This window comes from Centropristis striata, chromosome 5 (assembly GCF_030273125.1).
Source record: "Centropristis striata isolate RG_2023a ecotype Rhode Island chromosome 5, C.striata_1.0, whole genome shotgun sequence".
Taxonomy (NCBI): Eukaryota; Metazoa; Chordata; class Actinopteri; order Perciformes; family Serranidae; genus Centropristis; species Centropristis striata.
The window spans coordinates 23705994-23718379 of record NC_081521.1 but is presented as its reverse complement, the minus strand read 5'-3'; the positions used below and the strand labels follow the sequence as shown (position 1 = coordinate 23718379).

The 12386-nt window shown below is 38.6% G+C and overlaps 1 protein-coding gene across 1 annotated transcript in view; it reads right to left on the bottom strand.

Annotated features, from left to right (window-relative positions):
• The window catches only part of cntn3a.1 (contactin 3a, tandem duplicate 1), a 95575-nt gene extending 84349 nt beyond the window's left edge, over nucleotides 1-11226 (bottom strand). The window contains exon 1 of the mRNA XM_059333733.1: nucleotides 10699-11226. The gene's annotated coding sequence lies outside the window, so the exon portion shown is untranslated. The remainder of the gene's footprint in view (nucleotides 1-10698) is intronic.
• Nucleotides 11227-12386: the final 1160 nt, after the last annotated feature.

Sequence of the window (12386 nt, the reverse complement as noted above, 5' to 3'; positions counted from 1 at the left end):
ATGAAAGCATGGTAAAAAAAAGAAAAAAGATTTTCCAATAAAATTTAATCTTTGCAACACTTTTCTGTTCAGATGACAGTCACAATAGCGGCTCTATTTTGATTTTGCAGACTCTTTGATAGTATGGATATAATGCACTGTATATCTGTGAGGAAAATCAAGAAACCTCTCTGTATTCAGCAAACACAAAGAACGATTTGTCCAAGCAAAGCACTTACAAAACACTTGTGCTGTAGAGTTTGCTTAAGTGTGCTTAACAGTGCATAATAGGGATCATGTCTGCAAAGGAAACATAAAGGGATTGCTTGTACTCAAACCTGCTGAGACAAAACAAAAAGCAAGCGGGTTGTCAGACACTTCCCTGGCATGTAATAAAGCACTGTCCTGGCTCCTCGAATTTGTCTGAGCTGGGGGGATTATGTATTTCTGACATAAAGAGATGACAGTACGCAGGGCAAAACCATTTTCCCTCCCCTGGGAGAATCACAGAATTGATTTTCTCAAGGACTAAATCGTAATTTATCCCTGCTCAGACTCAAATGAAGTCCCAAAAAAAGTTGTGAAATGATAATGAGATGTATTCCTCCCGTCACTGATGTGATGGATTTATTTGTATAAATACTCCAACGGCCGTGACACGTTGATAGCTATGATCCTTTCTGATGAAGCGGCAGATAAATGTTTGCATATGATAGGAATGAGAAAAGATGAAGAGAGGAAATTAGCCATTGTCTTTGCTCAAACTCTCTCTGGTACATTTAACTGACTGATGACACAGTTTCCTCTGACTACACACTAGCAGCACGCTGAAATTAATGAGGAAAAAATTAATAACAACATACAGTACAGTCTATCACAAGCCAAGTGCCAAAGAAGCAGAGACAACTGAAAGATTACACTTTCATAGTTTCCCAGTTATCTGCACGCCTCTTATCTTTGCTCCACTGAAAGGCATGACAGAGCATACTGATGCTTATGTGAATATATCAACTGCGTTCCTGACACATTCGCCTACACTTCTCTTCCTTCAGCATGTACTAAGCCATTAAAATACAACACTTTTCGCCTATAAATCTCATTATGGAGATTGGGTTTAGAGTGTCATCTTAGTTCCAACCTATCTTGCAGTTATTAGGATGCAAATGTCATGAGTAAATGTTGGCTTTTAATAATAAAACACAGAGACTTCAAATCCCTTCTTGTGCTCCTGGATATTTTTGGAGTGCTCCTCCTTTGAGGGAATAATTGTGCGAGATGTGCTGAATAAATTATTCCGCACAATGTTTTTAAAAGAAGAAAGAAGAGCCTAGAAATTTAACCTAACTTTATATACAAACTTCACACGTATTTTGTGTTATTTAAATGTTTGATGAACATCTAACTTTTATGTGTGCTAGGGCTGGGTATTGTCAGGGATCTAGCCATATAATACATACTACGGATGGACATTTGGAAGAAACCTTCCAACTGGAGTATCTAAAACGTTAACGATCAATTTATCGATTAATTAGGGCCACGGGGCAATCGCACCAAGCACTATTGTTATACTGTGGATTTCTTCTTCCTCTTCCGGACACAATTTCGTCCCGCTACTAGTTCAAATTATATAAACGTAGGAAAATTAGTCTTCTCACTCACAATCCTCTGGTAAAGTTGTCAGAGTTATAGTTTGGGCGTAGGATGCAAAGATGCACCACCAACATGCACCAACAGCCAAAAAAGGGAAATGTAACAGTATTTTTAGATCGCTCTAACAAAGCTATTTTTTCATTTTTCTTAAAAAAACAAACATGTAGATGTTCAGGACGCTCAAAGTGAAGTCGGATCAATGATAGGTATTATGGTTTTGCCAAAAATGCTTTCTGTTCGAGGCCAGAAATTCCAGTCAGTCCACCTCTGGTCCACCTCTGGCTGTGTTCCGGGAACATTGGCAGTTGGTGGCAGTTAATTCTGTTGATTGCTCTGCTCTGATTGCCTTTGATCTTTGCTGTTACAGTTACAGATACACGCACACACACATGCGCGTAAGCGCGCACACTCCTCCAGATACACATGCTTAAAACACACATGCACACTCACACGTAACTTTATGTGATTTTAATAATACACACACACACACACACACGTAACTTTATGCGATTTTCGTTACACACACACACACACACACACTCCTCCAGATACACGTTTCACACACATACACACACACAAATGCGTGCGTAAGCACGCACACTCCTCCAGATACACGTTTCACACACATACACATACATACACACACACACACACACACACACACACACATTTTGAGGTTAAAGGGCATAGGTTGCTGTATAAATAAATACTTGAAAAGGAATGCTTGTTGTAGGTGTGCTCCTTGTAGATTATATAGTATCATAACATTACTAGTATTAATTGTTTGAAATCTCTGAAGAATCTCATCATAGTGTACACACACTGGCAGTAGCCCCCGTGGCCCTTTCAGCATTTCCCCAGAGGAAATTTTCTAGTTGCTATATTTTTATACATACTCCAGTATATATAAAAACATGCATACATGGGCAAAATAATATATATATATATATATATATATATATATATATATATATATATATATATATACAGTACTATGCAAAAGCCTGTTTTGATAATGGACGCTTTTATTTTGAAAGGACAAAGAGTTTCTGTCAATCGTAAAACTAACTCAAGTGAGATTAAATTGTAAAGAAAACATCAAGGAATTCAATGTTTTATGTTGTAGCCCCCGAAGAGGCATGAAGTTAGTTTTCACAATAATCTTGCATATTTAAGTGCGTTTTGTGTTTAAATAAGTTTTGTATCAAACTAAACCTAGTAATTCATGCTAGCAAGGTTTGATACAGAGAGCTAGTTTTGCTCAACTTAATACTCTTGTATTTCTGTGCGTTTTGTAATTGTTATTGCAACTTTTAGTTTGCAAACTGTAGCTTAGAAGCATAGAATAAAGAGTAAAAGCTTTTTTATGTCAGAACAATGGAATCTGCATTTGCATTCATCCCAGTCCCTGTAACATCCAACATCAGAGCACTACATTGTCTGAAATCTTAGCAAAGAAATTAACATTTGCCTGTATCAGAAAAAAATAATATACATGCAACAGACTGTGAACCATTTAAAAGGTTCACATTCTGTTGCATCTCTTTTCAAGGGAAATAAAGCACTGACTTAGTTATTTCTGCTGCACAAGTTGAGGTCAGTGGTAACTTTATGAACTATGAGACCGCTTGTTTAACATTCGCCCTTTGCCCTTTCCTTTAGCTTTACATCAGATTGGTGTAAAGTTTGCTCGCAGATTTGTTACCGTTTGTTGCCCGAGTACTTGATTTCTTTGACTTCTTCATTTTAGAGGCCAAAATGAGCCCACACTTCAGCTCTGCATGCTGTAGGGGCTGGTCTCACTCTTTTGGATTCAGGCACTGATGGAAAGGTTACATGGGAGTGGAAGAGTCAAACACAAAATGAACCTTCTGCCACAAATCTTTGTCTCAATTTTGAAATAAAGAATTAACAGAGTATCATAAGACATAATAATGGATTATTTATACACCCCTACTACAAGTATTTACACATTAAAGTTCCTGTTGCAATATCTGAAAAAATTGTAATAACATTTTTTTTACCTCTTTCCATGAAATGATTGTGACAATGTGATTTATTATTGACGGCTAAAGTGTATATCTTCTTTTTTTTTTTTACACCACCTTACAGTCTGACAACCTAAAAATATAGCTGTTTTTTTTATATTATATATATTTTTTCATACCATACAGTAATGTTACTGTATTTTTTGCACTACCTTGTCATTGATGTTATTTTTTGTTTTGTTTCAATGTTTATGGTATTGAATATTGAGTATTTTCCTGGGTATCGGTATCGAGTTTGAAATTCTAGTATCGTGACAACCCTAATACACACTAGACAAATTATCTCGAAGGCTTGGTATAGTTCATACATTTTCAATACTGATACCTTTAATTCAATAGGGCTTCTTGATACAAATTTCATTAAATCTATTTCAACTAAAAGAAACCAACACACACAAGTCCTGTCTCTCTGCAAAACATAGTGTTTACCCTTCATGTCATGCAACACCAATCACAGGGCATTATTAGTTCTATGTACAAGCATGCTGCATTGTTATTGGCTCACTGATGCTAATCAGATTTACATACTACATACAGAAGTTAGATATTGAGTTATGCCGCATTTTTGCATCAGCTCTGATCAACACATTTTATTTAGACTGCCAAGGTAAATAAATGTTTCACCTCGGGCTGAGGTTTGAGTTGCCACTGGCACTCATTGCTTCATGTTTGGAAAAACTGTTCAAGTAATTGTTTTGTCAGTCATGAAAATGTTTGACGCTCTGGTCATCTGAAATTAATTCATCCTGCTGCGATAGCACCACACGCGTACATGACCAGAACGTGTAAACCACTGAGATACCCCATTCATGAAAGCAGGTACCAGTTGGCCTCTTACAGCAATCTCTTGATCTCTATTACTCAGCAAACCCTGAGACATGAAACATCAGACAGCGGGTTAGTGGGGGGGATAAAAGACAGCCTTTTGATCCAGAGAAGCTCAGGGGAGTCAGGGAGTGTCCATGGCACTATTTGAGTTCCTCTCCAGTACAAATTAATTACCCTTGTGACCTTAAGTGGTAGTGACAAGGCCAATGACTTACTTTCATTGCAAATTGCTTCTCTCATTTGTTTGCTGTATGAGATGAAAGTTAATGATAGGAAGGGCTTTCAAACTATGCCTTTCAAGTTCCACCCTCTTTCATGTTTCTGGAAAAAGCCAGTAGTTGAAAAATGGAACATGATCAAGGCTGGAGTGACAGTCCTGGCCTAAACATTTCCTGACCCAATTTGCACGAACTCAACAGCATTTAAATGTAACACAACGACGATGAATTCAGCCTCTCATCTCCCAAATGCACATGACGCAACTGGAGAATAACATACAAGACATCAGTGTAGTAAAAGACACACATTTGCAAATTATCTTTCTTTCCAGGTATTGATTTAACCAATGCTGCCCGTGTGATGGCACACTTCCATGCAGCATTATTCTGCATGGAAGTGGCATTAAGTGCCTCATATTCCTACCTATGAAAATGGCATTTCAGCTCATGAGGTACTTCATAAAACATGTCAATTCCTGCAGCAAATACAAACGTTAACTGCCAAATTGCCTGTGATTGATGGTGTGAGATAAAAACATATTAATGAGAAGTAAGTCATGATGATTTGAGGAGATGTGTGAAATGTCAGGTGCAGCTCAGAGATGTCATCTCTGACCTCATGATCTGTGGGTAAAATTTCCCATAACAAATGTGGAAAACACCCAAATGGCACATTATCATAATAGGCACAATCACGGATGACATCTGGTCTTACAGTATATGAAGACATCAATTATAAAGCACAATTCCCTCTGAGGAATTACCGTTTTGATAATGAATTAATCATTCATTCATACGGGCTTGTCAAGCTGCTTTTTGGGCTTGTCAAGCTGCTTTTCTCAGTTTTATATATATATATATATATATATATATATATACACACACACACACACACACACACACACCGGTATATATATATATTGCCCATGTGATCAATTAATCAATTAATCAATTAATTGATCGTTAATGTTATAGATAATCGAGTTGGCAGGTTTCTTCCAAACTCCCATCCCTAATTAGGACTTTATCTAATCATAAGGAATCAGCGCAATGTATTGGAAAGGCAAAAGCTTAGAAAGCATTAACTTCTTTTACTTTTGAGGAAATGCAGCTGCTTTGAAGGATGCCTCAGATTTGTGGAGACAAAGCGCTTCTTCAAATTTCAGTGTTGTCAAAGTGACACCTCTTTTCCTCTTCTTCTCTGACAGCACCAGCTGGAGTTGATAAACCACAGATTGTAGTTCAGTCAGCCATAGAAGCTGACAGTGATGTCAGTCGATTCAACCCTCTCCACTACACCCGATCTCTCCGCTGCCATCAATTTTTCAGGGCTCAAAAATGTATAAATAGAGGGGTACTCGACGTCCCTTTAGTTGAAGAGTCCAGATGAAGATAAAACTCACGCTAAAATGCGTGAGCACCCCACACACACTCGCAAACGCCCAAACCCCCCCGAGCTCTGAATCATGAATGAGACCCAACTCTCACACTCTGCAGGAACGAGACAAGACCAGGAAAAGTGGCATACAATGCTGCATCTTTAATCACCTGAGCTGTGACTTCACTTGATCTGCAGACACCAGCTCGATCAGTGTTTTCCTGCATGTGAGGCTCATCTCACGGCTCTGAGTGCCTGCAGTAATTTAAAATTCATTTTCTGCTGGTGCTCCAGTCGAGACTCGTAGTAGTAGGGAATGTGAAATTTCCTCCTTATCCTGCACACTTTGATTCACCGCACACATGAATCAAAGATTTACCGAGCATCTCTGTGGAAGAGTGGCGGTGATAATGACATCAAGTCATAATCATATAATAGTATTTTACAGTTCTAAGGGTTTTTCTTTTGCAGTAAATATTAAATTATTCAGCTAAATATACACAGCCATAAGGCAACAATTAAGATGCTTTACTATTAGTTTGTTTCCTGACAGGGAGAGCTTTTTCTATAGTGACCAAGACTATAGCCTAGTTTGCAAATTAGGGTTGTCAATCAATTAAAATATTCAATCACAATTAATTGCATGATTGTCCATTATTAAATGCAAATTAATTGCAAAGTAACCACATTTTTTTCCTTCAAAGTCATATTTTAAAAGTATTTAATACTCACACTAACAAGGAAGTGGCATGGAAGTTGCTTTAGGCATGTGTTTGTAGAACTAGTTTTGGAAATTAACAAAGTGAGCTACATATTCATAGAACTGGAGTTACGTCCAGTAACTGGTCCAAATAATGTGCTGTTATGGCTGTTACTCAAAAGTAACTGGTAGGTGAGTGAAGTCTCTGGTGGGTGTGACCCATCATAGTCTATCCTAACCCTTTCAGTATCTTTAATTCGCCCTCCAAAATATTTGTCTTTATCCATTGCTTTCTGGTTGCCATTCGACATTGGGCAAAAGCCACAACATGACTTGTTTCAAACAAATTTGCATTAATGCATTATTACTAGGGGTGGAGGAAAAATCGATACAGCATAGTATAGCGATGTTTTGCATGGCAATATTATATCGATTCATGGCCACGTATTAATATTTAGCATTCCGACAGCCGTTTTATGTCCAGTATACTCCACTTTTAGGAATATACTGGACATAGTATCATATGAAACTAGAAGATCTAAGGACAGGATATCGTTTCGGAGAGTTGTCTAAATAACGCTGCAAAGTTAGGCTTATTTTTTATGTTTTATGGTGATTTTCAAAGCATAGTCATATGAGTTCTGATGTCATGCTATCTCTGGCTTCCCACAAGTCTCCTACATGGCTACCTCCCAAATCATAACTAAGATTTTCTCTTATTTGACAATTTTGTGGACACAAAATGCAGTTAAATAGTTAAATCGCAATATATTGTAGCGCAATACTCACCATATCGCAAAATGCTTAAAACCGCAATAATATCGTATGGTGACTCAAGTATCGGGATAAAATTATATCATGGGACCTCTGCTGATTCACACCTCTAATTATTACCAATGTATAATGACCTTTTCATCACTGAAGTGACAGTGTCCTCAGGTGTCATATCCATTGAACCCACAAAACATGTTTGTGTGCTCCTTTAGGATTTAACAAGAAAATATTACTTCAAAAGGTGTTTTCAAGGTGTTTTCTTCAGCTTGCACTGACTGTAAACATGTACTTTCAGAGCCAAAAAAAACAGCCTAAACTTCCCTCTGCCAGAACTGTTCTTCAAGATTATATGCACATATAACCAAATCAGCTCAAAACTTTCTTGAAGCTTTTATGCCAATTTTTTTATTCCACACAAATGGCACACCGCGGGAGTCAAGGAAGCGCCAACATATTCCCTAGCCAAGATTCTACCTCAAATGGTGGCACAAGACAAAGAGACTAATGGTGTTTTGATCTAAGCACACAAGCCGCAGGCATGACATAACACATGCCAGCTTCTTCATTTCTCCAGACCACACCAGGAGCAATCCACGAAAGCGCTCATCCTAATCTCCCCTGTGACAGGAGCAACTGAGTATGTTGAAAGGTTCTCCCTGCTTGCATGCATGCACCGAGCCCAGTTTTTTAACATAATGAGCACAGTATATGGTCCCGAACACCCTTTATTTAAGCATTAATGATTAAATGGGCACATTATAAATAGCCTTAAATATGTAAAAGACTTAAGTGAATTCATTGAGACTTTCTATTTTATTGGAAATAAACGAAACTACTAGAGTGGCCTAGATTTGAATCAGTTCAATTATGCACCTGCAGCAAATATAGTGTGTATTTATCTTACAAATAATGCTAGCTCTGACTGGTTGACAATTCCAGTGCACCTGCCTTTACTGAGGTACTAATTAAGAATCCCATTAGGATTTAAGAGCCGACCAACTAATAGTTACTTAAATACACAGATTTAGGTCTTCAGCGAAACACTTTGGTGGTACACAGCAGTGAAAATGGAAAGCAATTTTAAGCCCACACCAAAGTATGAAAGCTCCTCTTACAGACAAAACCTTTAAGTGTCTGGCTTAAAGAATCCATTCTAACTGAGAGACTGCTAATCACTAAAATCCTGGCAGATGGTACAGTATGGAACATATTACACTACATTGTTTTGGCAGTTAAAACACAAGAAGTTAATGTTTTTTTCCCTTTTTCGTAAAAAAACAGGGAATAATACAAGACATGCAAATCAATCAAAGTACAACTTTAAATTTCAAAAGTAAAAACTTCACAAAGTGAAAATGTTTTTCCTACATTTATGCCTGATGTTTTCTGAGCTGTCTCTGGATACTTCTGGCTGTGATGTCCTTCAAAACATTCAGAGATTCCACCTGCATGCTTTCATTTTCATATGTAGCTGTCTATCATTGTGCCTCTTGTTTGCCTATATGAATGCACTACATTCTCTGTACATGTTTAGAATTTGTAAGTGCAAATTAGATGTAAATAGAGCAGGCATCAGTTGTAGAATAAACATTCAGTAAATGGCCAATATCCAGAAAATGAATACATCCATTTCTTGGTTCACTTCTCTTACTGTAAATGGAACATTTATAGGATTTCTTATTGTTGGTTACATTTGTGAAAATACGACCAGAAATGTAAAAATCTAACATTATTTGAACAGCTGCGCATTACAAGATTAGCTTTGCTCTGTAGGTGTTGGTGGGCTGCTGCATTTTTGAATGAACAGCAGAGACATACAACTGGGACAGATTTCTGAAGAAATGATGTGGATCATCCTCCCAGCTTGTTGTGTTTAAATTCTGGAGAAAAAAAAAGAAAAACTCTACTTGCACCTATCAGAATGCACATAATTTAGCCTGCATCAACCCTTCGTCAGTCTATGTGCTGTTTTTCCACTTCTCATGCAGACCAGGCTCCGCTCAGTGGGGTACTCTGAACTTCATGTTCCCCCCTCCTCCTCTTTCTGAGCCAGTGACATCATCAAAAACGTGTCCGGCCATAAGCACACTTCCCCAAGGAGATGTGTAGTAGCTCTACTATTCCAACCACTTGGATACTAAAGGTAAGAGGAGCAACTACACTCCAAAGTCGTGTTTGTGTGGGGAGGTAAACCACAGCTTTTGGGAGAGACAGTTATGCTCAGTGCACATCCAGCTGGCATTATGTCAACATGAAACAAAAGAAAGTGCTAACACTTCCCTGTGAACAAAGGGGAGAATGGCACAACCTGTAAACATTTTGTAACAGGGAAGAGTTAATTGTCAAAAGAACCCCATTCTGAGCCCCTTCTAATTTCCTTAATAGCAGAATCATTATGTGCAAGGCAGCTCCCTCTCAAACATATGGGCACTTGATTTCACGAGGATAGCCATTTCCAACTGAGTCGCACGCTAAAGGACTTTAGACAATCTGAACAGCAATCAGGCTGGAAGCTGGGTGCAATCAAAGAAAGGGAGAGATGATGAGACTGGACTGAGTCCAATCCCCTGTTGATCGCTGACGACAAATGAGTTCTGCCAGAGATTTTAAATGAGGGATGAATTAATAGGTGGATTTGTGCCTTCTTACAGAAAGATGCACGGTATAAATGATGGTCACGGCAATTAGAGGACACAGAATGTTATTATCTCTAATGGGCTGTGTGGAAATTGTACAACTCAATTGGGAACTGGTGTTTCAAACCTGTTAGTTTTCTAATTGCCACATGCCTGTAAAAGGCATGAACACAAATATATGCCTTGCCATGTATAATTCACCCTGGACGTGTTGTAATAGGAGTGCTGCCTATTCCCTATGAGAGAAATAAAAAAGAGCAGTCTGGAGACAGGAACAGGACAGCCTGCATGCTGCTATTTCTTTGCAAATTTAAAATATTAGGGTTTCACACAATTTTACTGTAATTATTTTCGACGGCAGAAGTAGAAGTTTCTGTAGGCTGATGGTTAGGAGCAGCCAGATGATTACACAGAGCGAAAATGAGCACGAATGATATTGAAAATTAGAGTTTAGATAGAGAAAGGCGTTTTTTTTTTTTGTTTTTACCTGTGTGTGTCCCCTGCGGTGATTTCTTATATTTATCCCTTCTCGGATATCCATGTTACACCGCGCATCTCCTCACTCCTTCAGCCCGGCAGCTCCCAGCATCGACTCGACGGCGATAGTGAAGTTCGGCTCTTCAAAGTGCGGATGTTGCTCTCGGAGAAATGGCCCCAAACTCTCCTTTTTTAGGAGGAACACGTTCACAATAAACGCAGGCGGTCACTCTTCCCACCCTGAGTGCCCTGGGTTGTTCTCAGAGTCCGAGTAGTTATTAGCAGCAGTGCCCCGCTCTCCACACTCCGGTCCCCGGCACATTCAGTCAGGGCAGCCCGGCAGTGCTGCTCGCGCCGCCGCCAGGCTCACACGAGCTGAACCCGCAGCTGTTCCTTCCCAACCACACGCGAGTCTGCAGTGTGAGGGTTTGTTTTCTCTTAATGTCGCTGTATGGACTCCTTTTAGGAGCAGAGAGTGTTGATGGTGTGGTTGAGAGTCTGAGCGTCCGGTTAGTCCACTGGAGAGGACTGTAGTTGCCTGCGCGCGCGGCGGCAATGGCACATGGGGCATCTGAGGTGGGTATACAGTAGGTGGGCTTTTTTTGTGTGTGTGCTGCAGGTTGCATGCTCTCCAAAATGTCCCATCCATAAAATATCACGAAGACTCCTATCCAAACCTATTAATGATCTTGCTTTGTTGTTGTTGTTGTTGTTGTTGTTGTTGTTGTTGTTGTTCCCTTTCTTTCTAAAGAATTCAAAACAAAAATTAAATATGTTTCATTTTCTTTTGTGATTAAATTTCAGGATGTTTTTTTAACCCAAAGTAGCAACACTACACTGTGAAAATATATTCAAACTAAAATCCCTGCATTCAAAATATTACTTAAAGCAACTATAAGACATTTCAAACTGTTTTTTTATTTATTTAAAACTGATGCCTAAATTTGACCTACAAAGAGAGGGAGAATATTGGCTGTTTCTATATAGTTATTTCTAATCCCTGTGACGTGAAAGGTTCCCTGGAAAATCACACACAACACTGATTTACAGCATGCAGAGCGGAAGAACTTGCATTTTTATTTACAGTACATATCCCCAGGCAAAGTTTTGCAGTTAGTAGTCAGTTAGCAGTCAGCAAGTAGTTAGCGAGTTAAGAGGAAGCAGGAGGAGATTTTTCCTTAGAGAATATTATTTTTGACTATATATTTTGATGGCTGATACTGAGGCAGGAACTGACTGAGAACAAAAAAAGGGACAGCGAGGACAAGGCCAAAAAGATGAGTCAACCTGGGTTGGTCACTCAACAAATGGAGACAGTTGAGGGATTTAAAAGGATTAAAAAATCTACTGTGTTTAATTTGGTGGTAACAACAAGTTTACTTTGTTTCACCATCATAACCACAAATAGATAACAGCTGTGTTTATAAAAGAAAAAAAATATATTAGTTGCATCATCTCTTTTACATGCTTACGAAACAAATGCAAACAGTAGCCGGATCAAGATCTTTTGTGACATGAGGCCAAAGAAACACTGCCACTTTTGTCCACAGGGGGCACCAAAATCAACACCGAATGAGAGTTACCTATAGTTGCTTTAAGTGAACAGTAAAAATCTTATAAAATGTACTTAAAATATCAAAAGTTATTTGTCATTGGTACATAGTGTTTGGTGACATAACTTAACTGTCAAGCTTCACT